We start from the raw sequence: 23,946 nt of genomic DNA, 5'->3' as shown, positions 1-23,946 counted from the left end.
GGGGTTCACACCATCACCACTATGTACAACTGGTTTGACTCTAGTTCTACGCGAGTGTACCAACCCCACCGGCGTCGAAACATGCACTATTTACTATATCGACTTCTGACAGTCTGACCTGATGTGTTTCTACAATACTATAGCAATGCTGCAAAGTTTAAAATCGAGAACTCATTAGTATAAGAAAGGCCATGATACCATATATATACCTTAATAATTAATTAACACTGTCGGATAATCGAAACTCACAATCTTAAATTTTCTAGCTATTGCTGACTAGAAGACAAATTTCATGTAATGTAGTCAGATGTAGCCTTTGCACTTGCTCTCCTTCCTCCTGTCAGATATCCTTTTTATTGCAAGATATACTCAACGAAAATTCATTTCGTAATGGTTTCCTGCTGCTGTATTCAAGTATGTTACACGACAAGCTTGGTGAAACGGCTAACCTTATGCGCGCCATGGCCAGGTGCATGGTGCGCTTTTTGTCATCTCAGTACATTGATGTATGAGAGGGGGGTTGCAAGGGATGCCGGCTAATCCCCAAATGTTATGGATATATCGTGCATTAAATACACTGACCAGCAAAAAAATCATCATGGAATGTAAGAACAATTTTATGGTAGGGGAGATATGGTACCGATGAGACACTGTGACCGAAAATACTTATATATTCATGATAATTATATTATTACACTCCGTTAATTTGTCTTCAAATGAACATTAGTATAATCTTTTCTAACGAGCAAAAAATCGTCGACCTGCATGAGTAGGTGTGTGTGTGTCATAACGGCCGCACAAATCAACCCCTGTCCTACTTTAAACCTTGCAACGAAATGAAGAACAGCGGTTGATCATTGAACAATTTAGCTTAGCAAATCATTCAGGGGACTCCATGTCTGCTTTTCTCTGATTATTCAACGTATTGTAAAGTCCAAGAAGCCAAGGCATGCAATATTGGGTGCAAGGAAATATGATTTTAAATATGATATTGACGGGGACTTTGTATTGCCATTATGTAACTTGTCATAGAACTTGTGGGTTTAGGTTTGTCTGGTACATTTCACTAAATAACTCGAAGGTAGGGAATTTGCGCTAATATCAGAAAATCTATTATATTAGACCAGGGGCGGACAACATATGGCATGCAGATAGTTTCCGGTCGTACATTATAATGTGATCCACGGGTTTATATATCATATGTCAGAACTACCTCAAAAGAGGTCATTTAATCATTAGCCATTGACATCATAATGTGTGAATGTTCTTTCAAACACCCAAGTTAATAATTTCAACTAGAAAGTATGGGAATGCGATTTTGTCACTGAACCGAATTTGGAGCGTTTGCCGCATAAATCGTGTTTTAACGTGATCGCCACCATCGTGATTACCAACCGAAGTAAATCTGTCCATTTCATTTCCGTTCTGTGCAATGAAAATATGCAAGGGACATTCAATTTCGATATCTCGTATGTCAGCACACTACTGTTCAGTGTTCATAGATGAAAGGATACCGAGCAGTGACGGCAGTCGTCTGTCATGATACATCAGCGGTTCTCAACCGGGGGTCCGCGGACCCCTGGGGGTCCGTGAAGCATTTTCAGGGGGTCCGCGAAGCCTCAAAATAGTTGATAACCTAATTCGTATTTTTTTAATTCGGAAAATCACGAGGCAGTTTCGCTTCATTACTAGTAAAACGCCAGAGCTCCCATCAACAGAATAACCATCTGAGATGAAATATCCTACTATACAGAGTCATTTAAATTGCTAAATTGTCAATAGCCTATACTGATACAAACATTTTGCTGTTTAGACATGTTTGCTGGCGATTGTGGAAAAAAAGTTGGATGAGTAAAGTCAATCACGATGACTTAATAATGTTTACAAAAATCCATTTTCTCATGTGATATACATAACCATTTTTCCATAATCACTTCAAGATCAGTTGCTAGATAGAAATGACCAGGCTTGACGTTATATGTTCATTAAATAAATTTATTTGTCAATTTTGGTGCCACAGTTGTGGTGATCATACCTAACTGTGTCGTCGGAAGCGTTAAGCGTTAATTTTACATTCATCACCACCTATATTTGTGGAAATGTATTTTCGGCACTAGTTCATATAAAATCGAAGGAGCGGATTTTCAAGAAACACCACGTATTTCAAGAACTGCAGTTGCAGAATTTGCTTTGAAATAATAGAAGTCAACAAAATTTTTACATGAATAAATGGATGGTGCGAACCCTGAAAGGTTCAGGTTCGTGTAAACGCGAACCTTTTTGAAAGATTCTGTGTCAACGTGAACTTGCATCTATGACGCCCCCCGGAAGTACGGTTTATCACCCTATGGGGGGGGGGGGGCAAGACCAACGTTTGAGGGGCAGACGAAGTGCTGTTACGAGCCTGCTTACGCCTTAACGGTCCAGGCCAGACCGGAAAATGTATTCGGCGTCTGACCATTGCTACGTTGATATTGAGCAGAGTATAAAAATGTTTCTATAATTGCTACCGATATCACTATACATCATCAAGATATACAGTAGCCAACATCCCAATCGCACGGATTTGGTTTTTCTGATACAAAAAACATATCAAAGCAAGAGGGATCCGATACTCCTGGTAGATTGTTTACGTTAGACGACGATGTATTAATTTCATTGATTGGTGTAATGAGCATCATTCGCTGACTACCAACATGTGGTGTATTTCGTTCTTGATGTTGTGTGATTGCGGGTAAAGCTCACAGTCTGAGTTTGAGTCGCTAAATATTCAGTAAAAGAAAACTGATTATTTTGAGCGAACGTTTGTAACAAAGCAGTAAAGTTTTTGAGATTGGCAAGGTGCATGCTCGTTTACTGTTTAATTTTTTTATGCTGCCAGCGCCATGCATAGAATGGTCCGAAGCTGAAATGCAGGTAATTTTAACCAAAGATGTTATGAAGATGTGACAAAATGTAATATATGAAAAAGGTTCAGAGTGCAGAACCCACCAAGGTTCGTTTGCGAACGTGAACCTCTAAATTTAAGAGATCCACACACAGAACGAGAACGTGAACCTCACGATCACACCATCGCTAATGAAATGTATGATATTATTTTCAAGAAAAGTAATTTTGTTGCTGTTTATCACTAAGCCTACAGTAATCATTTGCACGAGACAGATGACAATTGCACGATATTTGAGCTAAATTTGAACAAAAATTTATTGGGGGTCCGCGAGGTCCATGACGGTCCGAAAGGGGTCCGCGAAGACAAAAAGGTTGAGAACCACTGTGATACATCATTGATGAATATCTCAAAGAATACCACATAGGAGTGGGCAAACCGTACTAGCTGCATTAGTAATTCGGTTCGCCTGTCACTATATGGTAACGGAAGTAAGTAGGCACAGTTTTGGCAGGGTGATTAGCTACATGCTATGATAGCTATGAAAGTAGACAGCAACACAGTGTTGATTGAACAATGGAGTTCCGGAGCCTACGATATCGTAGGCCCTGTGAGTACTGTGTAAATTGATGTGATGATAATCTCTTGTTACGCCTATAGAGTGAAGAGACTAGCACCATACGACTGTCCACCATTATACATAGATCAGACAACCTTGAACATCAATGTATCACCAGTTGATCACTGACCAGTGATTATCTTCAAGTCGAAATACCAGCAGCTTTCGCATGGATAAACTAGCGCGAGTATTGAGTTGAGATTGTCATCGCTATTTCGCCTTCACCAAGTTATGTATCATCGCTCTTCATCAACTGCAAATTGCAAATGAAAATCATACAGATAACGACTTGAGAATGTAAGCACGAGACTATGTTCATGTATCGCATAACAAAAACACAAGTTGCTGTATCACTGAGAGAGGTGATTCTGTCTGAACACGATATATCATTTCCTGGTAGTGATGCTACAAAGATCGCAAATAATGCTGTTGCATACCGACCGTAATGATATGCAAACCGACTCAATCTATAAAAAACGGTCTATGACTCAAGAAACTCGATAATTACGGAATGCAAAATCCTAGGATACAACAAAATGCACACTAGCAGTGCACACGACTGATACCTACGGTCTCACGCACTTAGCTACCAGCTGCATGCTGATTGCTAAAGTAATGTCAAAGCAATCTCGTCTTAATAAACCGGACTACGAAATGCCGGCTCTAGTGGATCGCTCGTATATTTTGGTTAAACGACAACCTTCCTACACCAAAACGCTGTCGGCTTGTAGATCCATGTTTCTGCTGATTTAGAAACGGTCGAATACAGCGTACTACCATCAATCAACCTTGCAAGATTATAACTAGATCGGAAAACAGCATGGTCGCGTTACCGGCGTGTGATCGCTTGAGTGATCAGGGATATAGGCCTTCAATACCTCGGCTACAACACTTGGTTAATGTTACCGATTTCGCACGACCTCTGGCGAAAGTGATAATACTTAATTAACTTATCTGTATAGAGTCAGTTCTCGAGCAAATATTATCTCCAATACCCACTTTAAATATATGCAATCTTAAGACAGGAGATGCATGATTTTACCGGCCATAAACTACAACATATACCAGCACAATGTATCCTAGCCTCTTTGGTAACTGGTTCTATACAATATATGCGAATGGGATTCAGTTACTGTACTGTGCGACAATTGCAAATGCTGGTTTTCATCGGAAATGTTTATGTCATATCTTTAAGGAATAGTCTTTCCCAGTGTCGAACACAATGCCAAATAATTAGAATCAGTGCCAAAACGTGTTGCTTACCGCGCAACATGACCTGCTGGTCACCTACTATGACCTCCGAACCGCGGTGTGCATTTGCATCACGAAATATTTCAGAAAAATCATTGCTGAATACCGTACATGATATGTGCTATACAGTTCTCTTTGTCCAGTAAATGGTAGTGAAATCCTTAGTATAATTTCATGGTGCACGTATATCAATATTTCGAATAATGGTAATATACGCGCAAGCTTACGCAATGTGCAATGAAGCTCGCCTGGAAAATGTTTAATAAGCATTTACAGCTATGTGGTAAACAGAGATTAGCATAAATTAGGACTTGGAAAAACCGGATTGGTGAAATTTTGTCGGATTTGGATTGGATTAGGATTTGAGAATTTTTTGAAAAAGGATCAAGTTTGAATTGGCTGATTTTCGCGGAGATAATGATGTACGGTAGCAAACAACGATAAAGCTTTTCGTCCTACAACGCATTTTACATAGTTTGCAAAGTTAATACTTCAGGTACTTTGGCACCCATTCAGCATTTTATTTCTTTTTGCGGAATTAAATAAGCAATTACGATGTAGCCTTCAGTTTCTATGTTGAATTCCAAGATTGAGTCGGATTAGAATCAGGATTAGGATTTTAATATACAAAAGTTATGGATTAGGCTTTGAAGTGTCGGATTTGGATTGGATTAGGACAGTGGGTCCCAACCTTTTTCGTCTTGTACCCCCCTTGTCCGATATTTGAGCTAAAATTCCTCCCTATGAAAAAGTTGCCTGTGACTAAAAATTTTTGCTTTTTAACCCGCAACCATGTGTTGACTGAGCAATTATTGGCCAAACATATTCAGATATGTCCGAACTATGGCGAATGCGGACCGCACTAAAATTTGGCAAAGTACAGTCTAATTTGACCAGTTTTTGACCGATCGGGTAAACGAATCAAATCAAATCAAATCAAACGAAAAACAAATCACCAGGTCCGCTTGCTATGGACTTGAGTTGAATCGATGAATTCGGTACGGCATGTTTTTTACGGTAAATCATATGTTGGCTTAAAAAGTTAAACAATTTCACTAGCAGCCTTGTGCTTAGTTCGGCTTCACGCTATCCTGCTTAGTAACAATTTGGTCGAGAGGCTGTCGCGGACCCAACGAAATGGTCTCGTGAGCCTCGCTTTATTAGGGGGTGTAGCCTAATAGCTACGGAAGGCATTTAAACATATGCCTAGCTTGAAATCCGACAAAGAAACATACAATTGTAATGAACTAATCTCTACTTACAGTTCTATACCATAAAAATCGGAAAACCTTGTGACCCAAGATGTATATTCTGATACAATGCTAAAGTCAGATTTTCCCTAACAAAATTCGGCCAGATTCCCCCCTAAAAATTTCAACATTCCCCCCGGCTGGGAACCACTGGATTAGGACATATAAATTTCAAATCCTCCCATCTCTGTGGGTTAATCCGTGGCATAGCCTATTGTTTGAAATCATCGATTCATTAAATTTAGAGCACGCTAGACGCTTTGTCGGGTTGAAGATTTGTATGCAGTGCGTATGGCGCCGTGTGTAATGCGGATGACAGCCAAGGATTTCTGGCTACGACCACTGTAATGTTAGCCATGCATGTCAAATGTCATACGTCTGCTTCAGGTGATTGATTGCAATTCAAAGTTCAAAAAATTGCACAACACAATAATTGTTACATACAGTAGACATCGCGTGCTACGAATTCAAATGTATGAGAAGATGCCATTTATGTAAAATAGGACTATGAACACCACACTCTTCACATTATAGCAGCTGCCAGATTTCTCTTTATCTAGCAATTGTATTATTCTATTTAATCGACGACAGTAACCAAGATAATCTCCGAACACTTCGCATGGCACACTTTCAAGGTCGAGATTATAGCTGAATTAGCGGTTACCTCTTTGTCGTTACCATCGTATAATACGGATACTATTAATAAATAACTGCTTTAATTGTCTGCCATACTTCATATATATCTATTTTACGTAAACGCACATTTCAACGCACATTTATATAGGGTGGAATAAGATAGCAGCACGAAGATAGATTACCAAAGAATCAGTCGATATAATGACGTATATACAAGTGACGACGCTTTACTTTCGTCTCGCAGATGCTGATATATTAATTATGTATTGCATTTATCTCTATTTCATAGCATGTTCTTTGCCAAAGTCGATTTAATCCAACTTCGTTGAGCGTGTGTGTTGTTTGTGTGGGGGAGCGTCTGTCTGTCTGTAAAAAGCGAGATAATGATGAGACGGGATAGCTTGAAATTATCTTAGGTATCATTAATTTGACCCAAATACACTAATCAGTTCTCAAATCAAAAGGAGGAGGAGAATCATGGCAGATATATAGAGATGCCTACTGCTGTCCAGTCCAACAACATCGTGATAATGAAATGAACTCATGTTAGTAAGCATACCACAGCATTTATTGGTTTTAATGTATTAAAATATCCCTGCTCTATACATCGTTCTTTTACGACTGCAACCATGCAGGAAATAGGTTCCTTTCATGGATCACCTTGTTGTCGCCGACTTATAACACGACTATAATGCCGACATACGGAATTCCGTAAATAGTGAGGAGTTTGATGGTTTCCCATTGTTAATGCAGTAAAGGATAAAACAAACATCTGCCCTACACCCAACTCCTCGTTACAGCACTTGCTTTTCAAAGCAGTGGTAGTTAATGAACTGCTTTTCCTAGATACTAATGCGGGTCGATCATCAACAGAAAAATCATCGTGCATAAATGAAGTACCAAGAACGCGAAACAACTCAGTTCCAATTCAGTTGCAAATGACACTGAGACACATAGGCGAAGTAAAGACAATTATGCCCATATCAACTGCTTCGTAGTGTGGCGAGATAGCGCAGTGGTATAAATCGCGGCTGCAACACCAATAGGTGCGGATTCCAGTGTTGGGATGACTCGAGTCATGACTTGACTCGAGTCAGACTCGAGTCAACTTTTTCGAATGACTTGACTTGACTCGAGTCACTTTGCAAAAATGACTTGACTTGACTTGACTCGGCGCTTAAAAAATGTGGATTGACTCGTGACTCGGAGCAAAATTTACGAGTCAATTTCAAGTCATCAAGTAAACGGTTTCGACTAAATCTTAAATCAATGTGTTTTGTGGATGTTCGGATTATTCACTATTGAGAGCAACCAGTCATTCACTGATTGTACGTTTCACTGATCCTACATTGTTACATCACAAATACACTGACCGCATACGAAATGATCACAGCTTGCGTTGTCGAAGTAGCAAATTAATTTAATAGCAACGTATCGCTGTTTATTGGACGGCAATGTCCTTACATTGCACGGCGCTCACCTTTACCAACCCTCTTGTATGATTTAAATCTAACAAATATATTTTATGCATTTATATCCTCACGGATGTGTATAGATGGCTAGTGTATTGTACGATATCAATTTCTTTCATCTTCTCGAGGCTTCGTATTCGATCCTCTATTTTGGCTGATAATAAGAGAATGTAGCATGTAGCTCAGAGTTGTCAAACTCAACTGACGTCGCGGGTCGAATTCAAATATACAGATCACTCGCGGGCCGCACCAGTCAAATGATTCCAAAATATTACTAACTCTTAACTTAATATATGCACTTTTTCGCATTCTCGGAATTGGGTGTTAATGTCAGCGATTTTCTCCTGACGATAACTACAATCACAACTCCGCTGTCGGGTTGTTATAATGTGGCCTATGAACATACTCGAAATTTGCTATCTTGAAGGAATATTTATTAGTAGTATTTCTTACTACAAATTCGAGAAATGTGTTGGATAAAATCATGCAATTTTCAACATATACCCAGAATTTCTTCGCGGGCCAAATGAAATCATTTGGCGGGTCGTATGTTTGACACCCCTGATGTAGCTATACAGTTACTTACGTATTTTATTAGCAGTTCTACGTGTGTGTGAGCGATACAACGCATTTTTGCATGTATATTTTACTTTATATTCGTTATTTGATTCGAAATCAATGACCAATTGATTTCTTTAACACAGCTAGTAAAATATAATGAATTTGAATGATCACTCATACTTCGAAAATTCAATTTGACTTGAATTGTGACTTGACTCGTGACTTGACTTGACTTGACTTGACTTGACTCGAGTCACCTCCAAAAAACGAGTGACTTGACTTGACTCGAGTCACCTTTGAAAATCGATTGACTTGACTTGACTCGAGTCAAAATGTGCAATGACTCGAGATGACTCGTGACTCGAAGGTAGTGACTTGATCCCAACACTGGCGGATTCGAGTCCGAACGAGGTCGACTTCCGGATTCGGATACCTAAGTGTTGGAGGTTTACCTAGGCACATCCTCATCCGCGTCAGCGGTATCTTACAAAAGCCTAGAGAGCTATAAGTCGGTAATAACGGAAAATATGAAGAATATCGGCCTGGTGTGAATGACCATAGCAGTCGACAGACACCAAGAATACCCCAAAACAAACAAACAACCTGCTTTGTAGTTACGGACGCGACTTCTTCAAAGTAGAATGCAATATTGAAGATATATATGGTCTGATTATATGCGAGTTAGGATACTTCGCGACTGAATAACTATTGGTCAGGATCAAGTTTACGAATTCACTTCACATTTTCCCGAGGAATAGGATGTATATTGTTATTCCTTGATGTTTTTGCGGCGTATAACACCCACTCAGGATCTCCATACACACAATTTGTAAATATGCATACCATGAGTATGCATGATGACAAACGCTGCAGAGCAAGGAATGCGCAGATATATCCTTGCAAGGCTTTCTTAGTTTTAAACCACCCCACCATGTTATCCCAGTAATGCTGAGCGCCAAGTGGGGAAGCCATGGATACTAGCGTTACTAATAGGATCTTTGATCCGCCCGGGGATTGAACCCACGACCTATCAAGAAACCGGATCAAGAAACCGATCAAGAAACTGGACGCTTCACCATTAGGCTATTTTGCCGGTGCCGGAAGCAGACATTTGGTATGATGGATCATAAAGAACAGTATCGACATTGCACCGATTCCTTACTCCATGACGAAGGCGCAAAATAGACGTTTCAAGGTATAATAATTGAGCAGCCTGCATTCTATACTATTCAGCCTACATTCTATTCAATATAATTTTGATTCTTGTCGTTATTTTCACGCACGGGGTGATGGTATTTTTTCTACTGCTGTATAAGACGAAAATAAAGTCGAATCGACTAGCACGACATGATTGACTAAAACTGAGGCCAAGCATGTTCACATTCATGACAAGATACTAACAGATTCTACTGAATCAATATTAGCCTGCGCTTTAGATTACAAGATCACGGTATGTCATATCGATTTCGCTTGCTAACACCTTCCACTTCTATTCAATACTTGTCATTTTATGTTTCCTTCCGTTACTTTTCATTCAGTGTGCATGCATGTTATATATAGATATTTCATGTACATCTTCAGGTCCTTTTAACGTCAAACAAGGGGCTCACAATTATAGTTAAGATAAGCGCCCCTATTTCATCTTGTGGAATGCAAAACGTGATAATCAGTAAATGCTTAAAATATATGTAGTTTCAAAGGGTTGAATACGATCAAAATAATGTATCCTGATAACATCAACATTTTTATTACACAACGCCGCGGCCGCACGGTTTCCATGTCCCAGTAACGCTGGCTAATCAAACGGCAAATTGGCATGTATCGCACATTCTCATATCGCATTGTATCACATAAGGTTTTCGAAAATGTATGCCCAGACGAGGAGAAAAGCTGTTCCTGAGATATAGAAGATATTTGTTTTGGAATGCATTCTCAAAATTACCCATTATACAGGCCCTATCTAGTGAAACATTTACCTCCATTAATGTACCTTTATCATAGCTAGAAAAACTATATACTGCGATACCGAGTCGGCGAGCACACTCCTGCAGCGATTCATTGCATGCTTATTGCTTATACGCATTTTAACTTTCCAACAGGCATAAAGATAGCTTTTATGAATTACCGAATATTTACGTCTGCCATCTAACTCCTGTATGCATTCCATAACGTAACCAGTCGTGAAAACGTCGTGTGCGCTATCTCTCATCCAGACGTTATCCGAGTGGACTGTAATGACATATTGAGCTCACGTTGTTATGCCCCGGAGGTATGAAATATCAAAGTGTCACCTCAGTGTAACTGACGGCTCTAATTGATTCCCGCATTGAATGTCACAAAATTATCTTCATGTATGCGAAACCAAGTTCATGTATGCAGCTGAATTCCGAAGTCTTCGGTAGGCTCATTATGCCATGTCACCGCAAATTATACGCTATTTTATCAATTCGTATATGCTTTCGCGGAATTTCAAGTAGGCCTATCATACAAATGTGCGAATCGGAATAATCTTCTTCGGCTGGGCAGTGTTGTTGCCAAATCCGGTTCCTATAACATAGAGTCGTGCAAATCATCACAATGGTATTTTGTTCCTTGTGAGTTACAATGCCGATTTCCTTTCATTCACCATTGTTAGGTTCGGCGGTTAACGAAGTACGAAGCCGTAATCGACGGTGTTTTTATATAATCGTAGTATATCATATTACCTGAGCCCGTTTTGCGTTTGTCTATTCTACTAGCTCTACCATATAGCTTAGACTTTGATTTATATGTAATATTACCGTAGGTTTCACCACCGCATATTGTTCAGTAGATGTCTCTACCTGGTGGTTCTCAACAGTGGTTTTCAGAAGTTTCACTGGTTGCCAAGGCGTACACTTACCTCATATAGGGGTAGCGAGTGGCGCAGTGTTCTAAGCGTCACCGTCGCGACATCAATGGTTGTTGGTTCGAGTGTCGGCTCTGCCATGTTTCTATGTGTCGGAGGTTTATCTGGGCTCCTCATCGCCGATCTCGCCTTCAAAATCCCAGCAGGAAGAGTGAGACGAACTCAGGAAAAATGGAAGTAGAGACCAGAAAACGTACGCAAGAAAGTGGAAAACGACCTAAAAAAGACACGAACTTATGAAATTACTGAGCGGGCGCAAATGACCGAAATGATGATAAGCGTCATCAGTTGTGCAAATAAAACAAACGAACAAACTTTACTCATATATATGATTCGTGATGACAAGCCCATCCTGGCCACCATTGGCTATTACGGGCAATTACGCGCGATCAGAAGTGGCATTGTGGCTGTTGTGGTGGTACGCTGTGGGCGGTGGTCAGGGGTTTGGGGTTCGAAATTGAAATCCCGTCTTTCTGAAGAGACTTTGGCAATTGTAAAATTTTCCACTTTTCTGAATTGAATTAGAATATGAATTACAGCTACACAGTTTTTTCCAAATTGAATTAGAATTAGAATTAGAGCTACACATATTTTACCGAATTAGATTGGAATTAGAATTATAGAGCCACACAGCTTTTTCCAAATTGGATGAGAATTAGATCTACAGTTTTTTTCAAAATAGATTAGAATTTGACTTACTGAATTCGCAAAAACTTGGAAATTGGATGAAATTGTGAATGGGTAATGCATACAGCAAAAATCAGTTCATATAAAATCACAGTGCATTCCAACAACCATGAGAATGGTTAGCGTCTGTACACCAAGCTTGGTTCGTTTTTTGCTATACCAGGGGTCACCGCAATCGTGACCGCCGATCTGATTTGAAATTTTGGAACTACGTGAAACAAGGCATTTTGAAATGCTAAAATTGATTTCAGTTTCAAATTTGTTGTTATTTCAAAATGAGATATTCGCTTGTGCCCAGTGCCCAACAACACTATTCCACACTAGCTGAAACAGCGTCGGCGATGGCAACAGCATTTCATCGATGAAGAGTCAGTTCATATCAATAAGCATATTGCCTTGACGTGCAATGGCCCAGACACTGCCAAGACAGAGACGCTTAGAAAACGGCGTAGGATGTCCCCACAAGTTCAAATTTTAGGTTGAGATAGTTTTTCATTTGGTAACATGTCAGGCTAGTCCCAATATTGATTCAGTAGTCGTTGGAAAGCGTTGTCGGGTATCGTGCGCAGCTCATATAGTACAGAATAAAATGACGTTTATGATCATGATATTTTTGTTTGTTTTATTTGCACTACTTTAGTAAAATATTACTTCTTTTGTGGTAGCCATGTGCATCGCTCATGTTAGTCATAACGCCGTTGTACTAAAGTGAAGTGTTAAAAACTAGATTGTTGTTCATAGACTAAAAGCTAACTATGCTAGCAGGCTATTATTCGTCACAATAACTACTATGACTGCACGACAGACGAAAGGATTGCTGTTATCCAATTGCAACAGATGGCATTTTCAATTGTTCCTGTTCTGTTCATGCTCATAACACCCAACGACATTACTGCGGTAACAACTAATCTCACAATTATTTCAAGACACGAGCGCCATCTAGCGTGTTGTCAGTTCTAACAGATCCGAAATAAATCGACGCTAATCATACTACTAGGCTTACCATACGTCCTCTTTCAAGAGGATTTGTCCTCTTTTTTGACTTTTTTGAAAGTGTCCTCGGAGGACGCCCTTTTGTCCTCTTTTTTGAAATTTTGTCCTCTTTTTTCAAAATTCAGGTCAGATTTAGAGCAAATTGCGAGTGATACGCCGCAAATTAGCACAGAAGTGACGCTCCGGCGGGTATTGCGGAGTGAAAAACGGTGATTTTAGCTCCGAGCATAAAGATGACCTTTTTTTTAGTCATCCACCTGGCAGTTCTGAGCAGAACAGATGACCATTTTTTGAGAATTGTACTCCGGTTTTGCAAGTTGCAAATTTCTGAAAAAGTGTCCTCTTTTTAGATTTCCAAAATATGGTAAGCCTACATACTACGCCAGAATCAAACACATGTAAAGCTGATGTACGGGAAATGCTATCGGTTGAGATTTTTCGATTCGATTGAAACATTGATGACGGCATTAGGAACTAAACTTTTGAACAATCACCAACTTCCATGAAGAAATCGTCACTGATAGTTAATTTGAATTCAGTACCAACTCACAGATCCGATTACCCAGAATAGAGCTTGGTCGCAAATCATAACTGCTCTTTCAGTAAGTAGGCCACTGGATAGTAGATATTTTCAATCAGGGTCCATGGCCCCAAATTCGCCTTTGAGACCATGCATTCGATGTATGTCGGGTGCGTTGCTTACTATATGTTTCTCAGTGACAAGCAATGTTCCCTCCAAGCTGCGCACGTGCGCAAATGCGCAGTGCTGAAACGGTCTCTGCGCACAGAAAATCTAAGCTGCGCACAAAAAATCTGAAGTGATGACTTTTTTATAATCGTTGCGCACTGTTCTCCAAGGTACCGCGCAAACGGGCAGAACCGTGAAAAATTAGAGGGGACATTGTCAATGGCAGATAGTGTTCTCGCTGAAGTCTGAAACCGAGGTACATTGCGCACTGCGAAGAAATGATAATTTGCAATGACGTGGGCCTCACGAAAGAGATTTTTCTTTTAGTATGGTCTCGTACGCGTCAGCGATACTGATATCTTTTCAATAGCGCAGTCTTTTTCTGGGAATGGTGAAATAACATGGTTTAACAAAGTTATAAATAATAATAACAATGGTCTAACTCAGTGGTTCCCAACCTTTTTCGAACCATCGCCCCCTTTTCAAGCTTAACACCGTTCATCGCCTCCCAGATTTTGTGTACCGAAAAATGGGCATACAAACTGTAATCACCGGCGGGTTTACTAAAAAAAAAGGTCATCTTTCACCGCTCAGAGCTCAAAATAACGTTTTTCTCTCTGCATTGCTAGGTGGATGACTAAAAAAAAAGGTCAGCCGTTTTGTTGCGTCATCGCCCCCCCCCTATCGCCCCCTTGGCTAATTTCGCCCCCTGTCCCCCCCTTTGTGCATTTTCGATCCCATATCGCCCCCTTCGTCATTTTCGCCCCCTGGACCGCCAAATCGCCCCCTGGGGGGCGATATCGCCCACGTTGGGAACCACTGGTCCAACTCGAAGTTAATCTGCGAGAAACCAACGAATAGTATTCTTCGCGTGGCATGAACATTACATAAGATTTACTGTACAATTACATGCCGTGAATTTTCGAAGTCATCACTTCCATCAGGCAAATCTGATCACGTGTGATGAGATAGGATGATATGCAAAATATGCAAGTAAAAGTACCAATATTTAGGAAAAAATCCATCCCCTTGCAAACGTTTATCGGCATATATGCTTCAACCGCGCACTGTGGGGCGTTGAATTAAATCAGCTTTTCAGCAGCACAAATTTTGATTTTATTCGATTCGTTTGAACGGGAAGGTTCTGTCGATAAGGTCATACGCTAATATTGTTCTTGCTTCGGTCAGACTTATTCGTATCAATATAAATTACTGTAGGTTTTGATAGTAAATAGTGTATTGCCGGTATTAATAAGACGTCACATCAGTGTTTTAACGCGGTAGGCCTCCTATATCGATCGCATGTGTTGATTTGAAGTGCGTTCTCGTGTCAGTCGTGTGTGTATGTCTACTGGGAATCCATATGTCACCATGTATGTACACGGATATATTGTGACGTCACATAGGATCGCACAAAATTACGATTCGCCGTCTATAGTACTTGCGGTTTCAAGCGTCCATTTTTGTCGCAACCAGGGCTTTGGAGCAGCCGTAAATACAAACTGCTCCAGCTCCGGCCCCGGAGCTCTCTTCTATCATACATTAGCTCCGGCTCCAGCTCCGGAGCCGCATTATTACCACTGCTCCGGCTCCAGCTCCGGCTCCGGCTCTGAAATTATCGAATGGTCCTGTCTATATCAGGGGTGGCCAACCCGCGGGCCAAATGTGGCCCGCGAGGGGGTTTTGCGTGGCCCGTGAGGTAATTTTCTATTATATTATCGAAAATGAATTGCTCAGATTGTGAACTTGCAATGACAACCAAAAATTACAATTCTGGCTGCGACACTTTGGATGTTGATGACTAAAATATCTGTTCCGGCGCATTGGCAGATCCAGGGTCCAGTCACATTTTTAGTAAATCGTCGTATGTTACAATAAACTAAAATAGTAGCGAAATTTTTTTTCACGCTTCGCGTGTTTAATTGTCACACGATTTCTTGGTTGGTAGCCAAAAACGCCTAATTTAGCCGATTGAGTCTAACTGTATTCGCAATTACGGGAGAAAGTCTTTTCGCGTTTGCGCTCGCATAAAAATCGTCGACGGTGAAATGTAGGCACTCCGACTCCAGCTCCAGTGAAAATGCACGGCTCCGGGGCTCCGGCTCCGGCTCTAAAGCCCTGGTCGCAACAAGTGTTTTGGCTAGCTGCTTGACTGTGTGGCCATGGCCAACGTTGCTTAGAATACTCGCTAATTCTGATTGTCACTGTTTATACTGATCGCTTTTAATGATGGTAAAACGAATGGATAGTTTCTCATGCTCATCCCTTCACCAAGCCAAATTACCAAGGAAGTGCGAAGACATAAGTAGGTACGTCCGAAGACCTTTAATTACTATTTAGGTAGGGTTACCATACGTCCTCTTTTAAGAGGATTTGTCCTCTTTTTTGAGATTTTGTCCTCTTTTTTGAAAATTTAGGCCACATTTAGAGCAAAATGCGAGTGATATGCCGTAAATTAGCACAGAAGTGACGCTCCGGCGGGTATTTCGGAGTGAAAAACGGTGATTTGAGCTCTCAGCGAGAAGTTGACCTTTTTTTTAGTCAACCACCTAGCAATGTGGAGAGAAAAACGGTATTTTGAGCTCTCAGCGGAAGGTTGACCTTTTTTTTGGTCAACCGATCACAAAGTGAGAAAAATTAGTCTGCCAGTCTATTTCTGAAAAAGTGTCCTCTTTTTAGATTTCTAAAAGATGGTAAGCCTAATTTAGGGGTCCTATACCTTTTCCAACACACCTGACTCGATCAGCTCAACCGGTAAATCTGATTACGTGAGCAGAGATAGCATAAAAATTGCTAGCAATATACCGACGCAATCATGAATTACACAAATTGTTCGCGCTTCGCTCGTTCAGACGGCACACCCACCAAACGGACTTCCAATCTAGATGATAAGCAGTGGCAAAAAGCGCACGGCCCAAAGGGTGATATATCACCCTACAGGGGGGGGGGGCTGGTTGCGCACTGTTGTCCAAGGGCCTGCACAGTGAGTTGGCGTGTTTGCGCAGACTCGTGAAAAATTAGAGGGAACGTTGGTGACAAGCGTGAAATCATGCCGAACAAGTTCACAATTCTATGTTCGCTATTGCGGAATGGTTCATACCAGGGCTTTGGAGCTGTCATAAATTTTAAACCGCTCCAGCTCTAGCTCCGGTTCTCCCTTCTATGATGAAATAGCTCCGGCTCCAAGCTCCGGAGCTCATTGATACTGCTGCTCCGGCTCCGTAAACTATCGAATGTTTCAGTCATGTGGTCAATAACTACAGTCGCGCCGGGCCGGTCACGCAGGAACGCATCAAACAACATGTTCCGAGCGTCATTAGATCGCGCACATTGAACACTCGCGAAGATGCATCCGTAACTGATCTGCGATTACTAGAACTTAATCAGGTCATGGCTGTGGACTCTGCCATCGGCAAGCATTTGGCTGAGAATGCAGCTTGCGCAAAAAAATATCGCGATGTCGACTTATATTAAAATCCACCGACCGCGCTTGTGTCTACAGAAGGAATTTTTGGTCAATCTAAAAATTGGCCACTAGCTGCGCTCGTGGTTTGCCTGTATCTCATTTTGTTTGTTTCGATGACGTCATAATTGGTTGTATGCAATGTAGCTAGATGCATGTTTTTGAAATTCTCCATTTGCTGATGATTGCCCTTGAAGAGTGTCAGCTCGATAAGCTTCGGGTTTTAATATATTTCTGCCATGAATATATTATTTAAATGTATATTAAAGTTCTGTACTCCAAAGAGTCTCTTCGAACCGTTATTGTGTTTGGGTATGCACAGTCCTGTGACGTCATAATTTAGGCTTGCCATATTTTGTAAACCTAAAAAGAGGACACTTTTTCAGAAATTTGAGACTTGCAAAACCGGAGAAGATTTCTCAAAAACCGGTGAATTTTTCCCACTTTGTGTTCGGTTGACTATAAAAAAGGTCATCTTTCCGCTTAGAGCTCAAAATACCGTTTTTCTCTCCGCATTGCTAGGTGGAAGACTAAAAATAAAAAAGGTCATCTTTTCGCTCAAAGCTAAAATCACCGTTTTACGCTCCGAAATACTCGCCGGAGCGTCACTTCTGTGCTAATTTACGGCATATCACTCGCAATTCGCTCTAAATCTGACCTAAATTTTCAAAAAAGAGGACAAAAGGCCGTCCTCCGAGGACACTTTCATAATTACTCTATGTCGAATGTCGAAAACATCATAGTCGCATAAGAACTCACTCCACGGCACTTGTGGTGTACCGCATCAAAACAATAATGCGGCGTTTTAATACCGGCGTTGCGCTTGTTCATATTTAAGACCATAACTGCCGCACCCCAAACCCGCCAATTGGGGGGGGGGAGCCCGAAGGGGCCCATAATTATTTCCTGAATTAACATTTGCGATTCTCTTCCCCCGACAAAAAATGCACATGATTTATAGAAATTGGCCCGTAGGCGTAGGCCAATACCGCGCCACGCCGCACCAAGACGAACGAAGTTATAGGCCATGTAACCTACGACTCCAAGAAGTGTGCCACAACCATCAGCAACGAGAAGATATAGCTGCCGAAAAGGTCTGCCCTTGTGCTGACCGAAAACTTCGATAAATACATAATGTTTAATTGTCCGTAGGCGCCTAAATGGCTTGCGTCGAATGTTCCTGTCCTGGCGATCTGAACCCCACAAAACAAATTAAATCCGGTAGGAAAAACTTATTAGAAAGTAAAGAAATACAAATTTAAAATCGTGTGCGTCTTTTAGTTTGGTAAGTTTGTGCGATTTCATTATCGTTCAACAGCAGATATGAGGTCACAAAATAGCATCATGAAACGAAGTCATTATACCAATCGGTCCGCACTAAGATGTTTAATTATTATTTAGGGATCTAACCTTTTCCAACACACCTCACTCAGCTCTATCATCGGTAAATCTATTTAAGTGAACAGAGAGAGGATGAAAAATTGATAGCAATATATCTGCAATTCCCGATCATATTGACCGATTTAATCATGAATCATAGAGATTTTTTCGCGCGTAGCGCCTTAAGGTGATATCAACTAACTTACTAACTTACTTAACAGTACACCCAATGTAACTGGTAAGTAGCGGCAACAAGCGTATAGCCTGAGGGGGGTATGGGGATCGAAGCCCCCCATAAGTGCGGTTTATCAGCATATGGAGGCCCAAGACCAACGTTTTGGAAGGCCTGACGGAGTGCTGTTACGGTTCTACTCATATCAAGCCATACAGTTCATGTGAACTTGAAATTGTGGGGTTGTTCGAGTGTAACGGCAGCAAACTCAACATGAGCGCATGTCGCGAGCATATCAGTAGAAATTCGCCTTCTAACAAATACCCAATGGGTTGAAATTCGATATTGATGCGCTCGTTACCAGTCCGTCCGGTGTCGATCAAGTTTACTGGAATATAGAAAGTTTTCCTTCAAAAGAACCGAAAAAATGTAGAAATATGGTGCCACTGAGAATCTGGTGCGCAGTGCACCTTGTCAGTAACGAATTAAACTATACACGCTCAATGTGTGGCAATTCAGGGATACGACTGTTTCAAGCTGACAATATTAAATGCACAAAATAGATCATTACACACGGGAAAGCGCGCATTCAATCTCTAATTCCTATCCATTATATCCCACCTCATGGGTTTCGGGCATCGAATTGACTAGCTCGCATCAGGAAAATTGTTCGCGGACTGTGACGGCGTTCTGGGATGCATTTCTCTATTTACGTTCGCAGATCCTTGCAGCAATACTCAATCATGCGCAGGATTGAATTTCAATTCGCATGCACACACAATAGCACACTATTAAATTTCGCCGTATGATTAGAAAGCGTAGAAAGAGTAGACGGCGTGGTACATCTCAGCGTGCGCACCTCCAAATCGACACGTGCAAGTGTGCAAGAAAGCACTATTTATTGATATAATTGCAACTGTTTCTTATGCAGAAGCTAGCTAATCTGAGGTACGACATTACTCACAGCACTTTTCGCGTACCACCTAAAAAGATCTCGTGTACCACTGTGGTACGTGTACCTGCGTACCACACTGTGAGAACCACTGGCTAATTACTCATTACCTAATTTTCTCAACTCACATAATAAGCACCAGTCCCATTTGTATAATACACAGTGATCAATATTTTTCTAACCGCTCCATTAGCCATCAGTGTTGTGACGATGATGACATTTCGGGTATGACCAATAACCACTTTTCAGAATACGGTAATCGCATACCTGGTTTAGCGCGTTATGTAGGAACAATTTGAACATGCTTAGTTTAAAAAGGTGACGCCAACGAGGCACAAACTCCAAATTTTTTAAACAAATACCGTAAATTTTTGTGAATTCGGCCAAAAGTATTAGCATAGCATCTTATAAAATACATCGAAGCTGGAGCTACTTTTCAAACAACCGGCTCCAGATCCGTCTCCAGTTCCATCACAATTTTATTTAGAGCTCCGGCTCCAGCTCCGGCTCCGCTGAAAATACACGGCTCCGGGGTTCCGGCTCCTTGCTCCGGCTCCAAAGCCCTGCTGGCCCAAACCACGTATTCAATAATCACTTTGTAGTGGGGGGGAGTTGGAACACTTAACCCAAAGGACTATTCTTGACTGGACCTGGATCAGAGTCAGAGTCGTAGTTTGTGTGGTATACCCGGAGGAGTGGCCGGAGTTAGGCTACGTTTCGACAATTATGAAATTCTCATACCAATATTTAGTTGTAGTTCCAAGGTACTTGGTGCTCTTGCAATTACCCAAGCAATATATGAATTGGATTTTTGTGGCCGGCAACCTGTGGGTCGCGATCCCAAGCCGTTACTTTTTCCCAGGGTAGCCAAAATTAACCACATTTATTTTATCACCGTTTCATTTTAATAGTGATAAAAGACTAACACTTTTTTGTTCTAGTTCCCAAACTTTGCCTGTGTTTTGGAGCACAGCTTGCTGCCTAGTGTCACAATGAAAATTCAGTGTTACAATAGTGTTTATGTGGATAATTGCCACTGAAACCTTGAGGCAGGGCCGCATCTGCCACACCCCAAACACTCCAAGGGTGAGTTAGAAGGGGCTTAAAAATCTTTCATGAATTATTAAAAATTGTAGAGTAGGCCTATATATTGGATATTTATATAACTGTTTTCAAGTTTTCGGTGTGAAGTCAGATCCAGCCCAATGAGTATATTAAAAACGTATCGAATGGAAGCAGAGCCTAGCATGCTGTCAAGTATATCCAAAGTCAAGCCGAGACATTAAAAACTGGCGGTCAGTATGCACTAGGCAGGTGATATCATCGCATTAAGAGCGTAAATAACCTTGAAACAAATTGACAATTTTGTATTCGTGCAATCGGGTTCATGTGTTAATCGAAACTTACTAAAAAAATCTTTTCGAAAAAGTTTTGTGTATCAGCTTTAACACTACGTGAAATATTTTTCTCAAAACCGTTTTCCTTCAAATTGGGGCTCCTCTAAAAAAAGTTGCCCACCAGCGGACTGGCCGTGGCGAGATTGCGTGATGGTATGATCCACAGCGGCAACACCAATGCGTTGCGGGTTCGAGTCCAACCGAGGTCGACTTTAGAACTCCTACCTAAGTGGTGGAGGTTTATCTAGGCTACTCCTCGCTCTCTCAACCGTGTAAGCGGTGTCTTATAAAAAGCCGCGCAACAAGTCGGCAGCTACGGAATAAACAAATTAGGGTAATAGGCCAGGTATAAATGAGCATACTACTCGATAAAACCATGAATACCACAAACAAAATTAGCAACGACAACAACAACCACAACTGGACAAGACTTAACCAATCTTGATGATTCAACATGTCCGCAACCATAAAAAGAGTTTCGGTCCCTTGGATGCGAGCACCAGTGATGAGCGGAGTCTGCTTTTCGAGGCTCCGAGTCCCTCCGACAACTTTGGTCTCTGAGGCAAAGTCACCCCGACTCCGAGGATCTCGGTCCCAGACTCCGAGATAACCCGAAGAATCTTGTCCAGTCTCCCAAACATCCATATCGGTAGAGGTAGTTATTCAAAAACATTGTCGAAGAATCCCAATCGATGTTTTCGATAGCCTGTTTTATATTCAGACCAGTATTTTTAGTATCCGTGAATTGCCGAACAGTCGCAACATTACTTTGGAGAGTCAAGTTCTCTCCGTAAAAATGGACAGTCAAGCTAATACAACTGCGACGCTTTATATCGGTCCACATATCTGTGGTGATGCCAACCAGCCAGCCCATAAGATTTAATAGCAACTCTTATCTCCTGTGACAGCTTCTGCTTCAAAGATGAAGCCTCCTCATCCAACTTACGTTTCACCGTAAATCTGGATGGCGAAACGTCTTCTGCTCTCGCTTTGCCAAGCATTGCCCCAATTTCGATCAAGGCATCAGCGACCTGCTTAAGGTGCTTAACCTCAACAGAGCTCAGTGTTCTCATATCATGGGCTACATACCAAGGAGACAACACCAGGGCAAACCTTCTCCTTTGATTTCTCGCTTACCTTTTGTTGGAAGAAAGAAAGGACTTTCTTCAACTGCGAACCATTCTTCTTACACGCTTTGATATGTCTTCAAAGATGCGACGTACCACTTGTCAACTTGTGATGCTTTAGCTGAATATTGCACTTTTGACTTCTCGCAAACCCAGTATACTGGCCATTATTATCATGCGGCATCAGAGTGAAATCCTTCCACACGTCACTCTTTTTCTTCGTCTTTGTGGGTAACCCACTTGACATCAACGGTGCTTCAGCCATTATATTAAAACGACGAAGAAAAACAAGTCAGTTCGAACTAACTACCATTAACACCACTAAAATCGACGATCACATCACAGGTTTCAGTAAATTAAGTTCCGCATCGCCATGAAACGGTTGATGGAGCTGCACTAAACAGACATGGTGTATCACTGACGCACCGATCGACGCTCCTTGGAGTTGACTAAATGACTAATGACTTCCAATTTTTTAAAGCTGCTACATGATATTTGGAGTTTGAGACAGACCAGCAGCAGAAACTTGATTGCGGTGCTGATTTTTCTTATCACGTCAAAGTCATTTCTCAATCAAACCAAACATTACATGACGAAAATTCAGAAGAGTTCTGGATGACTGATTACGTCAATCAATATTGAAGGAAGCGTAGTTGATGCGAGCTGCGAGCAGAGCAAAGCAGAGGGTTGTAGTTATTTAGTGTGAGAGAGAGATGATATTCTTCTTCGCCTGTACCATCGAGATGCTTTAGCGATGGAGTTGCGATACGGCCCCATGAGGTCATCTAGTCTGCGCCCCCGTTTTTTTCTCCTCCATGCTATCCGTGATTGCTGAGCGCCTAGCAGGATAGCTGCGGATACCATTTTTCGAGTCTTTGGTATGACCCGGCCGGGGATCGAACCCACGACCTAACGCTCGAGAAGCCGGACGCATAACCATTACACTATCTCGCTCGGTGGCTGTTCAGAAATTCGGAACGTTTTGTTTTTACAGGGTAAGATCAGCATACCTTAGTGATTTATGTATTGTTGAAATCTTTGAAGCGGGCTTAGATGCTGGTATGCCTTTGTGAGCAGATCTTACCAGCGAAAATTCGTCGCAAGGTCATTAAATCAAATCATTATAACGCATTGCATAGGTTATTATTGTTTCAATCCAGAAACTTGCTTGTTGTATGTATATTTCTCACAGATATCAAAGGAATATTGATGTAACACCTATTATCGATATCTCTCACTGCAAAGTGCAAGTACGATAAAAGTTGCGAAAAGTTATCACAAAAGTGGTATTGGATATTATCTTGTTTCAACTGATACCAACGTTGGGAATACATTTTCACAACTGGACCTATTACTACGTTGAATGTCATCAGGATAATGGGATATATTCCGTTATGATCATGAACTGGCTGGAAGAATCAGGGTAGCTAAAGGTTGTACCATAGCGAAGCCCCGCTGTATGTCGCTGATTGTAAATGTTTCGCACAATTACTGGGGTAGCATGAAAATCAGTCACGAAACAAA

The sequence above is a fragment of the Botryllus schlosseri genome, chromosome 1 (assembly GCF_051294905.1).
Source record: "Botryllus schlosseri isolate E-star chromosome 1, Bs_hap1, whole genome shotgun sequence".
NCBI classification, from domain to species: domain Eukaryota; kingdom Metazoa; phylum Chordata; class Ascidiacea; order Stolidobranchia; family Styelidae; genus Botryllus; species Botryllus schlosseri.
Note: the sequence above shows the minus strand (reverse complement) of the source record.